Raw genomic sequence first — 14489 nt, forward strand, 5'->3', positions numbered from 1 at the left:
AGAGGGATGAAGGTGAGAATGCATGCGCGTCTTTGTATGAACGTGACAGATAGTGAGAGATAGATAGATAGACCTCCGTGCTATATAATCCTCAGCTCGCATGCCGTCTTTCTAGGAAGTGTCGAAGGGGCACGCGAGAGTGTGTGTGTGTGTGTGTGTGTGTGTGTGGTGTTTGCTTCCCCCCCCCCGTCCCTCCAGGCTAAACAGGTGGGATTTAAGAGGGTGATCTAAAGCCTGCGGGGGGCAACACCGGGCCATACAGGGAAGCAGAGGACAGGATTAGGGGGACGGGAGGCCGGAACGAGGGTCCCACTGTCTCACATAATCTGTCAGTGCGTTGGTGTCAAGGTCACAGGTGATGAGGTATGCAAATCATCAGAAGCTAAAGCTCTCTGGGCTTCACTGCCATCTGGTTGCCTGGTCATGCATGTGTGTGTGTGTGTGTGTGTGTGTGTGTGTGTGACATTGAAGTGACACTGAGCACACCGACTCATTCACACCCTCAGCTCACATGCCAACCCTGCCGTCCTGGAATCAAGGCACTGATATGATTCCTTCAATATAAACTGTGTACTATGATCTAGAGCTGGGAAACATTATAATATCAATCAGGATTGTAATCTAATTTCATATGAACTAACTAATTAACTTTAGCCATTTTTAAAGCAGAGCATTTCATTGCATTAAATATCACTTTTACACTCTAATATAAGATGTTGCATACATTTAAGACCAAAAAATACTTATAATAACAACTTATCAATTTCAACCATGTTGTCCAGCCCTACTACCATGTGATTCACCCTCCACAATTTAAAACTGCATTTAATCTGAGCCAAGGAGGTGTCGTCCTAATGAGCGCAGCATATTGTCAGGCACAATGCAAACTCTTCCCACCTGTAACATACCGAACAGGGAAAAAGCGATTCCATCTGGCTAAATGAGCAAAGTTCACAGCCACAGTTGTCGATCTGTGCCGTGTGAATAACGTTTGTGTTTCTGATGTACTCGCTGCTGATTTCATTTCTCCGTCTGGCCACATGGAGGCAGCCTGAGGCAGCCTGAGGCAGAGAGAAGAACACGTTTTAATGTTTAATTCATGTTTATGAGGCAGTTGTAAGTCAAATGAATATAACTACGACACTCGTGTGGGTAGAAACAAATAATTAAAATTCTGACCGATTACACAGTTTCTAGCCCTTAATGTGTCTGAACAGTCTGACATGAATTATAAAGAAGTCTAAATCAAGAGTTGATGTTAATCTACACTGCTGCTTGAGGACAGCTGTAATGAAGGCGTTCAGTGGAGCAACGGGGGGCATTTTAAACCACACAGTTATTTGAGTTGTTGCTTCAATGCAATCAAAACTGACATAACCAGTGTTTAAACTCACACTGAAAATATATCGGGACTTTTCATTATTTTAAGAATATTGAAGTAAATGTGGTAGTAGATAGTAAGTAAAGAGGGCAGACTGCTTCTCAAACCGATGCCAGGTTAGATGTTAATAATTCTCTGTGATGTCCGTCTGCGCGGACGTAATCTCTTCTATTTTTAGAAAAAGCAGACATCCCTCCCTAGGACTGATACCAGCCTGCAGAAGTCTGCCGTTCATCCTTCTGCTTGGCAATGAGAAAAGGTGAAAAGCCAGCTTAATGATTTCTATGCACACACTTACCAAAGCCTCAGAAACAGCCTGACAGATGGCATTTTAAGAAGTAGAACATGCATACCAAAATATGTGGCACTGGTACAAACATTAAAGAGCCTCAGCAATGTATCACTTCTTCCATTGCAAGTAGTTACAAAACATATCCTATCATAATACTCTGCTAACGCGTCAATATAAACTCATCAAATTGAAGCATGTCTCAGAAAAATAATGTCTTCTTAAAGTATAAAGACTTTCAAACTTTGAATGCACCCGCCTCAAACGGAAACAAAGAGTTTGATTTGTTTTGTTCTTTGTGTTTAATGCAGGTGCACAGTCAATGTCTGTGTGTGTGTGTGTGTGTGTGTGTGTGTGTGTGTGTGTGTGTGTGTGTGTGTGTGTGTGTGTGTGGGTGGATGTGGGCTCTGTCACAGACCTACAAGAAAGACTGCAACATTGAAAGAGTGAGTGATTGAGCAGAGTAACGACAGATAAGAGAGACAACGATACACAAGCGTACCCTGTGGCCCTGAGTGTGTGTGTGTGTGTGTGTGTGTGTGTGTGTGTGTGTGTGTGTGTGTGTGTGTGTGTGTGTGTGTGTGTGTGTGTGTGTGTGTGTGTGTGTGTGTGTGTGTGTGTATAGAGGCTAAAACGATAAGGACTGAAAACACAGCTAGTCAACAAACGGAAGCAAACCTTTACTACAAGAACATGAATGAAAATAGGATCGTCATGACGATGATACACAGGCGCTATCAGTGAGAAGGATTTGACTCTATTATGATTCATTCCTCAACACTAGGACTGTGCTGCATGGTGTTAAACTGTGTGTGAACCCTGAACCTCTACGATAGGCCTCTCACCATTTATGAGGTGAACTATGCATGCACTAAAAGAATACATCTGGTATTTTCCAACGTGGGTGTTACTCTTATATTTGTGAGGATTGTTCACGCTAACAACATTGATGATGAGCACGAGCCTCATGCAGCTTCAAACCGTTGTCTTTGAGTCGAACCAAATGCTGTATTCATGCCGGTTTGTTTGAATTAGTGTAGGGTTGGGAGATGATGATAAAGACCATGATTAAGGATTAACAAAAACAAAATAATGTCAGATATTTTATCCATGAACCTTTTTAGTGTTAGGGTTTATGGATAGCGTTTGCAGAAACTTTGCTATATCACGATATTTATTGATAGCACTGTATACAATTACCTACATCATGATAGAAGATTATCTGCACTTCCACCATGTAGAGCTGGGGCTTGTTTTATATGAGACACCGTCTGCCAACAAAACTAACCCATGTTCACAACGGTCAGTGCTCTGAAGCTCGTAGAGGCTTCAGAGTAAAACTTTGGGAAGCCTCTGGCTTTGCATTGCCTCAAGGTGCTCTATTACAGGGTCACTTCATCAGGAAATCTGATGCGTTAACAACACGGGGAGCATACAACACACCCGGAAGTGACAGACAGCACGCCGGTCCTCAAGGGGGGGGGGCTGTGTAATGCAATACCTGTGTATCTGTGCGGAGCAACAGAAAAAAAGTGAAAGGGTAACGGAGGAAAAGGAGAGGAAGGCTAAAGAAGACGTGAAGGCAACAGTGAGGCATGTGACAACTGGTCTGCAGGTAGATTGATTGAGGAGTCAGCAGACTGGAGCAGCAGGGGGGGGGGGGGATGATATGACAGCCGGATGTTAGCTCAGGGTTAAAATAACACTGTCCTCTCTCTCACACCCACACACACACACACTTTGAATCCCAGAGGCTCCCTTTCCTCCGACTTCTCCTCTGTCAGTCCGGGCCCCTGAGGCCCTCCAAGTATTCAGAGACAATCTCCACAAAAAGCACACTCACTGGTCGCTGCTGCTATTCTGGGAGCTTCCTCTCCGAGGACTTTTCCCCCCCCATCCTCATACTTCCTCTGTCTCCGTCTACCTTTCCACTGTTACTTTTCTTTATTCAAATCCAGAGTAACAAGTAACTCAAAGCCCTCTTTGCTTTCAAGGTCTTTTAATGTTTTTTTCTATTAATGATCCCACAGATAGAGGCAAGAAGAAAGGAGGCGTGGGTTTTATGGTGAATAACATTAATGCACAAATTCAAGGAACTGACAGGATTGCGTAGCGGAGTGGTAATTTTACCTAGTAAGATTTCATGTGAAAAAGTCTGTGCTCAAGTTTTTTCACGGTTAGTGAAGGTACCAACAAGTAACAAGTGTGTGATGAGCATCTATGTGCAGGGCTGCCACTCCACCTGCTCCCATTATAGAGCCACATACAGACCAAAACACTGATGGTCTGCCTCGAATAAGTAAACAACCAGCACTGCCCTGGCAGCGGCATTCGGTCATTCGTGTGTCGTTTCACAAAACAAAAGCATATACAAAGTGTCAGTGAGGGCACCCACTCACACAAAGGCATGTTGGCACAGTTCCTACATTCACACACACACCGTACACACTCGCATTGTCTGTTCCTCTCCCTTTCCCTCATTCTTAGCCGTCAAACACACACACACACTCGACTATCATTTCTCTTTGTGCTGAGGCTTGCAGACACCTGTTTGGGAGCGTCTGGCTGGCCGGCATCCTGTGCGTGGTGTGTTTGTGAGGTTTCTATCAAAGCCACCAGTGTGACTCTAACTTCCTCCTCCTCCAACTCATTAGCTAAGAACTGTTTTTTCAGTCACCGTGGTGCCCGTGTCTCACGCGACAGATCATCTTTTGGATGCACAAACACAAGTCCGATAAAACAGGAAATGGTCAACCACACCCACCCTCTGTTTTTAAAGTGTGTATCTGCAAGGATGTCATTAATACGTGCGAGACGTAAATACTTTCTTCATCATCCTGCCATGATATCTTTAACTCGCACACGAAAAACCAACAGTGTGACCCAAGATGACATCATCCTCTGCATTTGCTCCTCTGCAAAGTGAATAGCTGCCATTCAGACACACAGAGAGCTGGTCTGTGGACCTCCCCACTCTGAGCAAAGCACAGTCACTGTTTGGCATGATCTCATGTCTGCACAGCTCACACACACACACACACACACACACACACAGAGACAGAATAGCAAACCCAACTTGTGTGTGTGTGTGTTTAAACAGTGTACACTACGGCAAAAAACACGCACAGCAGACAGTCACACCCAGCTGCAGTGAACTCAGTAAACAGAATACAGCGCTATTGTCTGACAATCTTCTTACCTGCAATGTTTGAGCCGTTGAAACCAGGCTCTCTTTCCTGGTCCGAGTCCAGCAGCCGCTCCGACACCGTAGACGGCCCCTCTCAGGTTGATGACAGAAGGTCAACCGTGTGCAGACGAGGCCCCCAGTCCATCGAGGTGAGATTTTGCCCAGCTACAAGTCCACGGCACTGCGACGATGGCACACGCTCACGAGATCTCATCCTCATCCATTGGTCAACACAAACCCAGGAGCACGTTTCATGACTTGCCTGGAAAAAAAAAAAAAAAAAAGAAAATAGTTACGTTGTTGTCTGATGAGGTCTAAATATATTATTGCCTTCCATAAAGCGTCACAGAGAGCTTGCCGCTTCACCTCTACTTGCAGATCTGCTGTTTTTCATCTGCAGACGACAACATGAGGCAGATAAACACCGACACGAGCGCCGAGTCTTTACCGTCCTGAGTGACTGAAAGTGAGCACCCGTGGGTCTTTTGTACACCCACAGAGAGACCTAATATTGTGATAAGAGAATGAGTCAGAGCCAGGGCCCTTGGGAGGTTTACAGGGTTTCAACAAAAAAGGGCTTGACTTCCCTGGAGGGCCCCCTGCAAACACACAGGCTAATAATAAGCACAGGAAACAAGACAGCAGCTCCTACTTGTAAAAAACTGAAAAGAAAAGATACATAATGAATAAAGATAACTAAACTATGGTATCGACAGTGGTTCAATTGAAAGTAAAGTAAGGCAATAACCTGTTTGACACTTTAGTCTACTGTAGACTGTAAACATTACATTTTGGTATAAGACACATTAAATATAAAAAAAACACCCACCTTAATGCTGTTATTATATTTTAGTGCAAGGCAAGTTTTTCTTTCTTTCCATTTCAAGCCACATGGAACGTTACATGATGTTGAGATGAAGCGGAAGCCGGCCATCTACCCACTCACACTTCAGACACATGACCAAACAGAGCGCTGGCAACACCTGAACCACACAGATGAGTCATCTTCTCACAACAACACCACTGTAACACTTCCAATGAATTTGGTATTTTTGATTAATCTAAGAGTACAATCACCTCGGAGCACAGCTCAAGATCACACAGAATTTTGATATAAATCCTGAAAAAGTTAAAAGAACATGAAACTCTATTTGACCGCCGCCCGCTGAATCAATCATTTACAGCAGGCTACAACCGGAAGCAGCTTCCAATGCCTAATGTGAATTGACATTGTTCCAACCAGGTCTGGGGGCTGTGGTAGGAATGCCTGGGGCCCTGAGCAGGAGAGGGCAGTATGAATGAATCAATGCAATTCACACGGACACACAAGGACACAGTCCACCCACCACCTAGTGAAGTAGCTGACTGGAGCCTACAGTGTCAGAGGAGAAGCTCACAACACGGAGAAACACCGAGCTATTCTTCCTCCCCGCAGACGCTCCACAAATGACCCCTTTGTCTGTGAGAAAGAAGGGAAAAAAAGCACTATGTATGTAACTGTGAGCACGCTGGACAGTAACACACACACACCCATCAGATACGAGCTCATATAGGCGTGTGAACTGTAAACAAATAAACAGACACTCCACAAATCTGGCAGCTTTTAAGTGACAAATAGCCTCTTGGATGTCATTCATTTATCGACACATTGATGCATTAGTGGCTCAGGCTAAAAACAGTGAGCTGCATCTTTTTCTATATCGACAACAGTCTGTAACATGCCAGAGGGCGACATCACTCGACCCCAGCGGATTTCACATTTCTGTCACGCAACTCTGTCAGAGGGCAGGGAGGAGAAGGTGGTTTAAGGCTGCGGCCCCCACCCTGGCACATAAAGCCACACAGACACCACCCAGTCCCTAGAGAGTCCAAGAAAGGCCCAAAATAAACTGCACAAACACCGTCGAGCACAGAGGTCGCTTAATTAAAACACTGCAAATGTACTAGAAAAGCAGCTCCCTTGCCAAACTGAGGTCAAATAAGCAACAGTGACAGACTGAAATATCTCAACAACTGTTGGATGGATTATGACATTCTGTCCAGACATTCATGTTCCCCACAGGATGGACTGTAGCAACTTTGTTGGTCATCTTGCAGTATCAGGCCAAAATTTGAATTGACCAAATACCTGAAAAACTAACGACATTCCTAATCCAACTATGTTTAGTGCTGATTAGCAAAGGTTAGCATGCTAACATGAAAGACTGGGAACAAGGTAAACATTACCTGCTAACCATCAGCGTGTTGGTATACTCACTGTGAGCCTGTTAGCATGTCTATGTTAGCATTTAGCTCAATGCACCGCTGTGCCCCATGCACAGCCTCACAGAGCCACTAGCATGGCTGTAGACTATTAAGACTTGCTTTATACACATTTCCATATTATCACTTCTAACATGTCTGTCCTCTTTCACTATGACCAGTCACGAATACTGGGCTCTCGGCTAAACGATTGGTTGATCATCAGATTGAACACTGGTTGTGGTAGCTATTCTTTCAAGTTGTTTCAAATTCATTTAATGTTGGTCACTGTCCTCTGGATATTGGTGTTTCAAATGCCTTGCTTGTTGGCACCTCATCAGTATAGTGGTGAGAGTATTCCACTTTGAATGGTGACCTCGCAGTCAAGTGAACCTTTGCATGTCACGCTCGCACGATGCAAATTCAGTCTGAAACAAAGCCAAATTTGTTCCCACAGTCCAACCGTGTGAAACGTAGGATGAGGATACCAGTTTAGCATCACATCTAACGAGACCATCTGTACATGTTATGGCATTACAAACACAATATTCAAACATAAAGCTCTTTATCCCGTCCCCTCGCCATTTGTCTTATCTTAATCAGCTTATAATTAATCACGATTCGCTGAATAGAAAGCCTGCCCCTCCTGCCTTTTCCACTGCAGAGTCACTGCTGATTCATGCACTCCACTGTCAACAGAAAAGCTTTTCATTCATGCTGCCCCCCCCCCCACCACCCCCACCACCACCACACTGACAACATGGCACCACTCACCAAAATTGAAAATTGAACTGCATCATGTTTAGTGGACCAGGACCTCTTCAACCACTGACAATGGCCTTTGTCTTGGACTGTGCTGCATTTTAAACGCGTCTGCTAACCGTTAAATCCTTTTTATTCCAACAACAACAACAACTAATGACACTAGCCTAACCATCAAATTAAAACTCAAGATACCCTGCCGTTCAAACGTTTGGTATGGCCTGCCACAAAACCTTGATTTGTTACAGTCAGATGTTATTATGTATGAGGGGTTTGCAAAAAAATTATGCTTTGTAGAAGGAGAACAAATAGAGGTACGAAGGTTCAACCAGACTGACAATTGAAAGTCCAGAAAGAGACAAAGATCTCGCTGATCAACAGCTGAATAGAAATAGAGTAAATCAGTCATTGGTACATGGAACAGGAAGCTTAGCATCAGAATGTGTACATATTTAAATTAGAAACAGGTTCCGGTTTCAGTGTCAAGTGCACAATGATGCCTATAACAAGTTCTGCAGGGGGCAAAAAGAAAAAGAGCTTCCCAAAATATTTAGAGCACAAATGCAAGCACAGGTGTGGTTCAATAATCATCGAGGGTCACTTGTGCTTTTCTGGACTGGTAAACAAATAAAAAATCTAATTTGTTTCCATGTAACAATGTGGGGAAATCAACTAAATGTATGTTGTAATAATGTAATACTTCTTCTTTCATGGCCACAGCTATTTGGTGTACTCTATGATGTTCCTATTGTCTCTCTTAAAATAGTCATTACTGAAGGAAAGAAGAAAAACATCCTTATAAAAGGGTTTCTCCAAACTTAACAAATGGTGGCGTACATGTTAAATATATTCAACTCTGAATCTCTTTAGTGACAGAACTTTTGTTTTGATGATGTTTCTATTGACACTGAACCCTCATACTCCCGTGATCAGGTTACTCTGGTAATAAGAGATGAACTAAGAGAGGCCGGGTCAACTGTATTCCCTCCTGAAGACAAAAGCATGAAGCTGCAACGAGGAAGACGAGACGCTATGGAGGAGGTGAGAGGAGTGAAACGCAATCTCCTCTCGTCAACAGAGGAGACAGGACAGGAAAACCAGCACTCTCTATTTCGCTCACGCCCACGCATCTATAGTACGTGTGAGTAACAAAGTAGACAGAGAAGGAGAATAAATCACAATGTAACATAGGTCTCCATTACAGCGTTCCCTTTACAATATTTTAAAGAGATTACTGCAACTTTAAGCTTGATGGATTAGAGGGTAATTCACTCCACCAGTTAGTAGTAACTTAATCACAGTGAAGGAACATGTCAACAGTGGGGTTTGGTTGATGGGTCGTTTATGTTTTTTGGCACAGAAGAATAAGCATCATTAAGACATTAGCTAGAAGCAAAAACTTGAGAAGATTCATGATTTTATGTGCATGCTCTCAAATGAGTCCAACGAATCAAGTCTGCATATGATATTATTCACATGCTGCTCATAAAGCAGCACTGGAATACGTCCTGACATCTTATCCCCAGCTGTCATTCCTAATTAAAGACTTGAACTTGCCGTATAACATACAGCTTGAATGCAGGAAGGTGGTGCAACACTCCTGCAAACTGTCACATCCTGTTGGGGAGTTGCCGGTGCCCACATTTGACACTATTCCTGTATTTCTAACTGCTCGCTGGGCATCAAGCCAGTATTGACAGACAGCTTCCGCTCAATACATCGAACATGTCCAATCACCTGTAGTCATCATACTGTGTCAGAGCAGTAATACTAGTTTTAATACTAACATTTTTTTGAGGTCTCTGTTTAAACATGTCAGGCAGAAGACTCTTAATTATTTGCATCTTCAAAGACTTTTTGGGAATTATAATGACTAATTCTTTAATTAAAGATGATGCTGATCACGTCTACTCACCTTCTAATGCTTTGTGCGCCTCTGTTTTATTTTGAAGGTCTATAGCTGCCCCTCAAATCTTCCTATTCTCTTGTTTAACTCAAGTAAAAATTAGAACGGATTCTAACTATCGACGCATTACGTAAACCTTGAAATCGGTACACAGTCATACAACTGTGGCCTGTCTGTCCGTCACCATATCAGTGTTTAGTGAGGAGGGAGTAAATGTGTTTAACCACATTTAGGTCATATGACTGTCAGCCTCATCATACGACAGTAGTTTAGTCACTAATCATCCTGCAAGTAATGAGATCAGGGCTGAATGTTGAGCAGCAATCGAAACCAAAAAAATTACAAAATAGCACGATCGAAAACTGAGAGAATACAAACCTTTTCTTTCTAAAAGAAGTATGTTACATTGCCTGTTTCGGTATTTGAAATGTGTACATCTAAAACCTCACTTTACTGAATGCATCAGGAGAGACACTATGCAGGTAAAAACATGCACGGGTCCATTTTTTTCTTCTTTCAGACTAGTGTTTTTTTTACTACACTTTGTCTATTTGCAACTGTAGATTTCTGCTGAAGTCACAAAAAGTTGGCATTACATAATGACATATTAAAAAATAATATGCCAGAAAAGTAATTGTCCTAATTTAGGTAATCAACGGGGGAAGTTGGTGATATCTATACTTAATTTTTTAACCCTATTCACCTGTAGTGTTTTCAAAATGTATGGAATTTTACAATACATATCTTTAAAGTATACACTAAACTTTCCATTTTCATTCCCATCTATATTCTGAAGTTTATTACAGAAGGGTTTGTTCATATATCATTTATAGCCTGATTTATGTTACATTGTATTCCTAAAAACATGGTTATTTCTCTTTCTTTTTTTCTTTTTTTTTATTGCTGTTGACAGTTTATGGAGAAGAGATGTCCAAAATTCCTTCAGTAAAAACCTTTGACTTTTATATTTCAACAGAATTAAACAAGAAATTTCAACCGGGCTTTATCTAAATTCCAGAAATGTATGTAAATTAGCTCACATCTGCTAAGAGAATCCCTCATTTGCATATTAAAAATTACATTTTCATCCGAAAAATGTAAGAAATCAACTGGTAAGTTTCATGGATATATCCATTAATTAGATTTTTCACCCTATTCACCATGAGGTGACGCTCCTATCAAGAGTAAGTTCAACAAACCTGGTAGTTCCATGTTTTTCCCCAGAGACGCTTTCACAGTATCACAACATACAGCCTGATGAATGGCCACTCGATGACATCACTATATCACCTCACAGGAAGCTTGGAGACTGTACCTCATCAGGAAACCACATTTGGTTTTCTCAACAATCTGCTTATTCCACAGAGCTCTCTACAATCCATCACTGCCGTGTATGTATGTGAGCACGCCCACCATCACCACGGACCAGCAGTGTCTGTCATATTCAGCCGAAGCAAGAGGTGAAGAACTGGATCCCAGTGATTCATTTACAAGCTCCAGCATGTGAAAAGTGGAAGTAGTTATAGCCAAATCCAAGTGTGTGATGATGTGAAGGGTCAATGTAAGGACAAGAGCTTTCACCTCTTGAAACCAAGACCAGACATCGTGGGTCACCAGCAGATTTGGACCTATTGGATCAGTTGAGGCTCGTTATTGAGCATGTTGTGTAATAACAGCCTTCGCATGGCACCATTATACTGATTAGAAGATAGCTGTACTACAAGAAGAATTCACAACCAAATATAACATGTCCACCACATCAACGCTTCAACACAGTGGCAGGAACATCACATCCTACATATCTTCTAACATCATCGACTGTCAAATAATCCGTCTTTGTCTAATCCCCAAAGAGTGCAACAGACTCGTGCATACAAGGAGGGCAGAGATGGTTGGAGGGTGTTATGTACACCGACATATCCCGTAGCGTTTCATGGTAAAAATATGCAAATATAGAGACAATGGATGAATAAAACTTCTTCTGAATATCCTGCCAGAAATCAGCAAGGTCTACTGTACGAGAGCGCCCTGGACTTCACCCTGCGGGACGACAGTGGGTCAATCTGGTTTTATAGTCAAACACTGGAACTCATTAAGGTTTATTGTGCCAATAAAGAAAAAACTGTTATGTGCAAATGGCTTACATAAAGCTAAGCGTAAAACTATGAGCATTACTCATAGATCTACAGATAAGGAAAGTTATTACAGCTGGTAGTGTGTGTATGATATGACAGGTGTGTGTGTGTGTGCGTGTGTGTGTAGGAGTGTGTGGGTGGGTGTGTGTGCATTTTGGGGATTATTAGAGAGGATGGGCCGAGCTGAGGTGGTTAATCTACAGAGTAGGAGGAAGAAAGCTTTTTTTTCTGCTGCCCTCAGGCCTAGTATCTGACACCAGGTGTGTCAGATTTGTGAGGGAGTGAAAGAAAATGACAGAGAGAAGGAGGAGGAGGAGGAGAAGGAGAAGAAGAAGAAGAGATAACTCACAGCAAGTGAAAAGAAGAAAAGCCCCTGCGACGCTTAACTGCATACGTTGTCTTTCTGAAGTCCAACAAATTTGTGTGCTATAAAACTGTGCTATATATTCACTATTGATATTTGTACGCATATTTTGAGTTAAAACAGGCATGTTAACTTGCAGAGGGGGAATATATATAGAAAGGTCTTGTAGACTGACCACTTTATTCATTCTCAGCAGACAATTTGCAAGTTGTATAAGTAGAATAGATAGTATTAAAAGCACAGGTGTTTGTAATATTAATGATTGCTCTGTTCTGTCAGGAAGCAGCTGAGCTTTTCTTATTGTCACATGTCAAGATGTTTTCAGTGAAAAAGGCCTCGAAATCAATTAAAGCGCAGTGTTTTTGCCACTCTGTCTATTTCCAGGTACGCTACCTGTTGAACAAGTCAGAGGACACTGAGCACCTGCAGAGACGGGTTACACAATAAAACCTTTCGCAGAAGTCAGTGATGGCAGCGCTCACCTGTTGGCTCCTTTCCCGCCATGCAGCCTCATAAACTAGCCAATCAGCGAACAAGAAGTGTGCGGGCCGGCTCCGGAAAGTCAGGCGGGACTTCCGGCTAACATCAGGCACCCGCTGCGGTGTGACTGATTAAATATGGGCCAACTTCATGGCTTAAACCCGGTCCTTAGTGAGCGGAACGGCGGGACGTTACCGGTTAACGGCCCCATGTCGGCATGCTCCCTGCTCCGTTTCTGTTATGCTAATATTGTGATTCACGCCCACCTCCCCAAAACGCCTACCTCGCCTGATTAACGTTACTTGAACACATCACTTTGAATTTTATTATTATTATTTTATTTGGCTATTCATTTTTGTTAAAGGTCTAATTTAAAAATAAAGAAAGAAAAAGGTGAATTTAGCAGGTTTGTTACATGACTTAGTTAAAATGGAGAACATGCAAATTAATTATTATTTTGGAGTTTTAAATGAAAATCTAATATTTTTTCCACATTCAGTACAAATCCGAACAAAACGTGCTGATCATACCGGTTATTAGTCAGTATGCACAATCAATATGGCTTACATCTAGGCAAGAAAGTCACTATATGTTTCTATATATATATATATATATATATATATATATATAGAAACAAACATATGCATATATATATACACATATATATTAGCATGTTCTGTACTAGTTTGGTTTTTAAAGCTAACACTGAATAAAACATTTAGTTTTTAAGTCTAATAAAGTGTGCTGTGTGATAACATTACATAAACAGCTTTCTAGTGAGAGCGCCTACCTGTCAATCTCAGCTCCTGTCAATCGCTGTCACCTCCTGTTCCGGTGTGTTTTGGGCACTTCACAAACCCGCTACAAGTTCAAAAGTCCTGTCATGTGTAACGCGTTAAAAGTCCTCGGTCATGGCGTGAAGGAGACTGAATTAAGTTTGCACCAGCCTTGTCCGAAAACACAGTCGTGATTTCAGCACTGTGGCTGCTGGCGTCAGTTCTTTGCTGTCTTTGTACAACACAAAGATCGTCTGTGTGTCTGAAGATGGATCACTCCAGTAACGGGAGACAGACCGGCTCTGTTTTTGTGCACTTGCTTCTGTCTGTAAGTTAGAGGTTTTGTTTTATTATTAATTTAAGTGTATTGAATAAAACAGTTTAGGAAACATAATGAATAATGCCAGAGTGAATAAGTGGCTTTTCTAATTGCTTACACTGCACACATTTTGAATTCTTCTTCATACATATGTTTTCACAACTGGGTACTGCCTATTTATACATTTATTAGCATGTAAGTAAAAACAACTATAGTTTAAAGTGCGTGCAGAGTTGGTATTGTCATATTTCTACTTGCCACACTAGAGGATTTCTTTGTTGATTTTGCATGTTGCTCTTGGTTTCATGTAAATCTCACTGATTGGTGAAGCAGTCAGTTGGTAATTTACATATTTCCTGTTCTATTTTCCTTTCCTGTTCATTCGTTTCTTCTCATTTAATTTCGTTTAAGTCTGTGTTCTGCATTTCCTCCACCACTGTTCTTCTTGACGTTTGCAGGAATCCGGAGCGAAGTGAAAGCTCTGTACCTCTCTCACATCTCTGGTGCACATTCATGCTGTCAGCCCACTCTTAAAGTAACATGACACATATTTGCAATATTGCTGCACTTTGTGGCTGCAACTTCCACACAAAAAGTTGTAAAATATATTCTGACATATTTCAAATCATGGTTAAGCAGTTGACAAAAA

General features: G+C 42.0%; 1 protein-coding gene across 1 annotated transcript in view; it reads right to left on the reverse strand.

The window, feature by feature from the left end:
- Window positions 1-4983, reverse strand: part of LOC306706634 (activated CDC42 kinase 1-like) — a 39966-nt gene extending 34983 nt beyond the window's left edge. Inside the window, exon 1 of the mRNA XM_079173781.1 lies at window positions 4870-4983. The gene's annotated coding sequence lies outside the window, so the exon portion shown is untranslated. The remainder of the gene's footprint in view (window positions 1-4869) is intronic.
- Window positions 4984-14489: the final 9506 nt, after the last annotated feature.

The sequence above is a fragment of the Pholis gunnellus genome (genome assembly GCF_910591455.1).
Source record: "Pholis gunnellus genome assembly, chromosome: 14".
Taxonomy (NCBI): domain Eukaryota; kingdom Metazoa; phylum Chordata; class Actinopteri; order Perciformes; family Pholidae; genus Pholis; species Pholis gunnellus.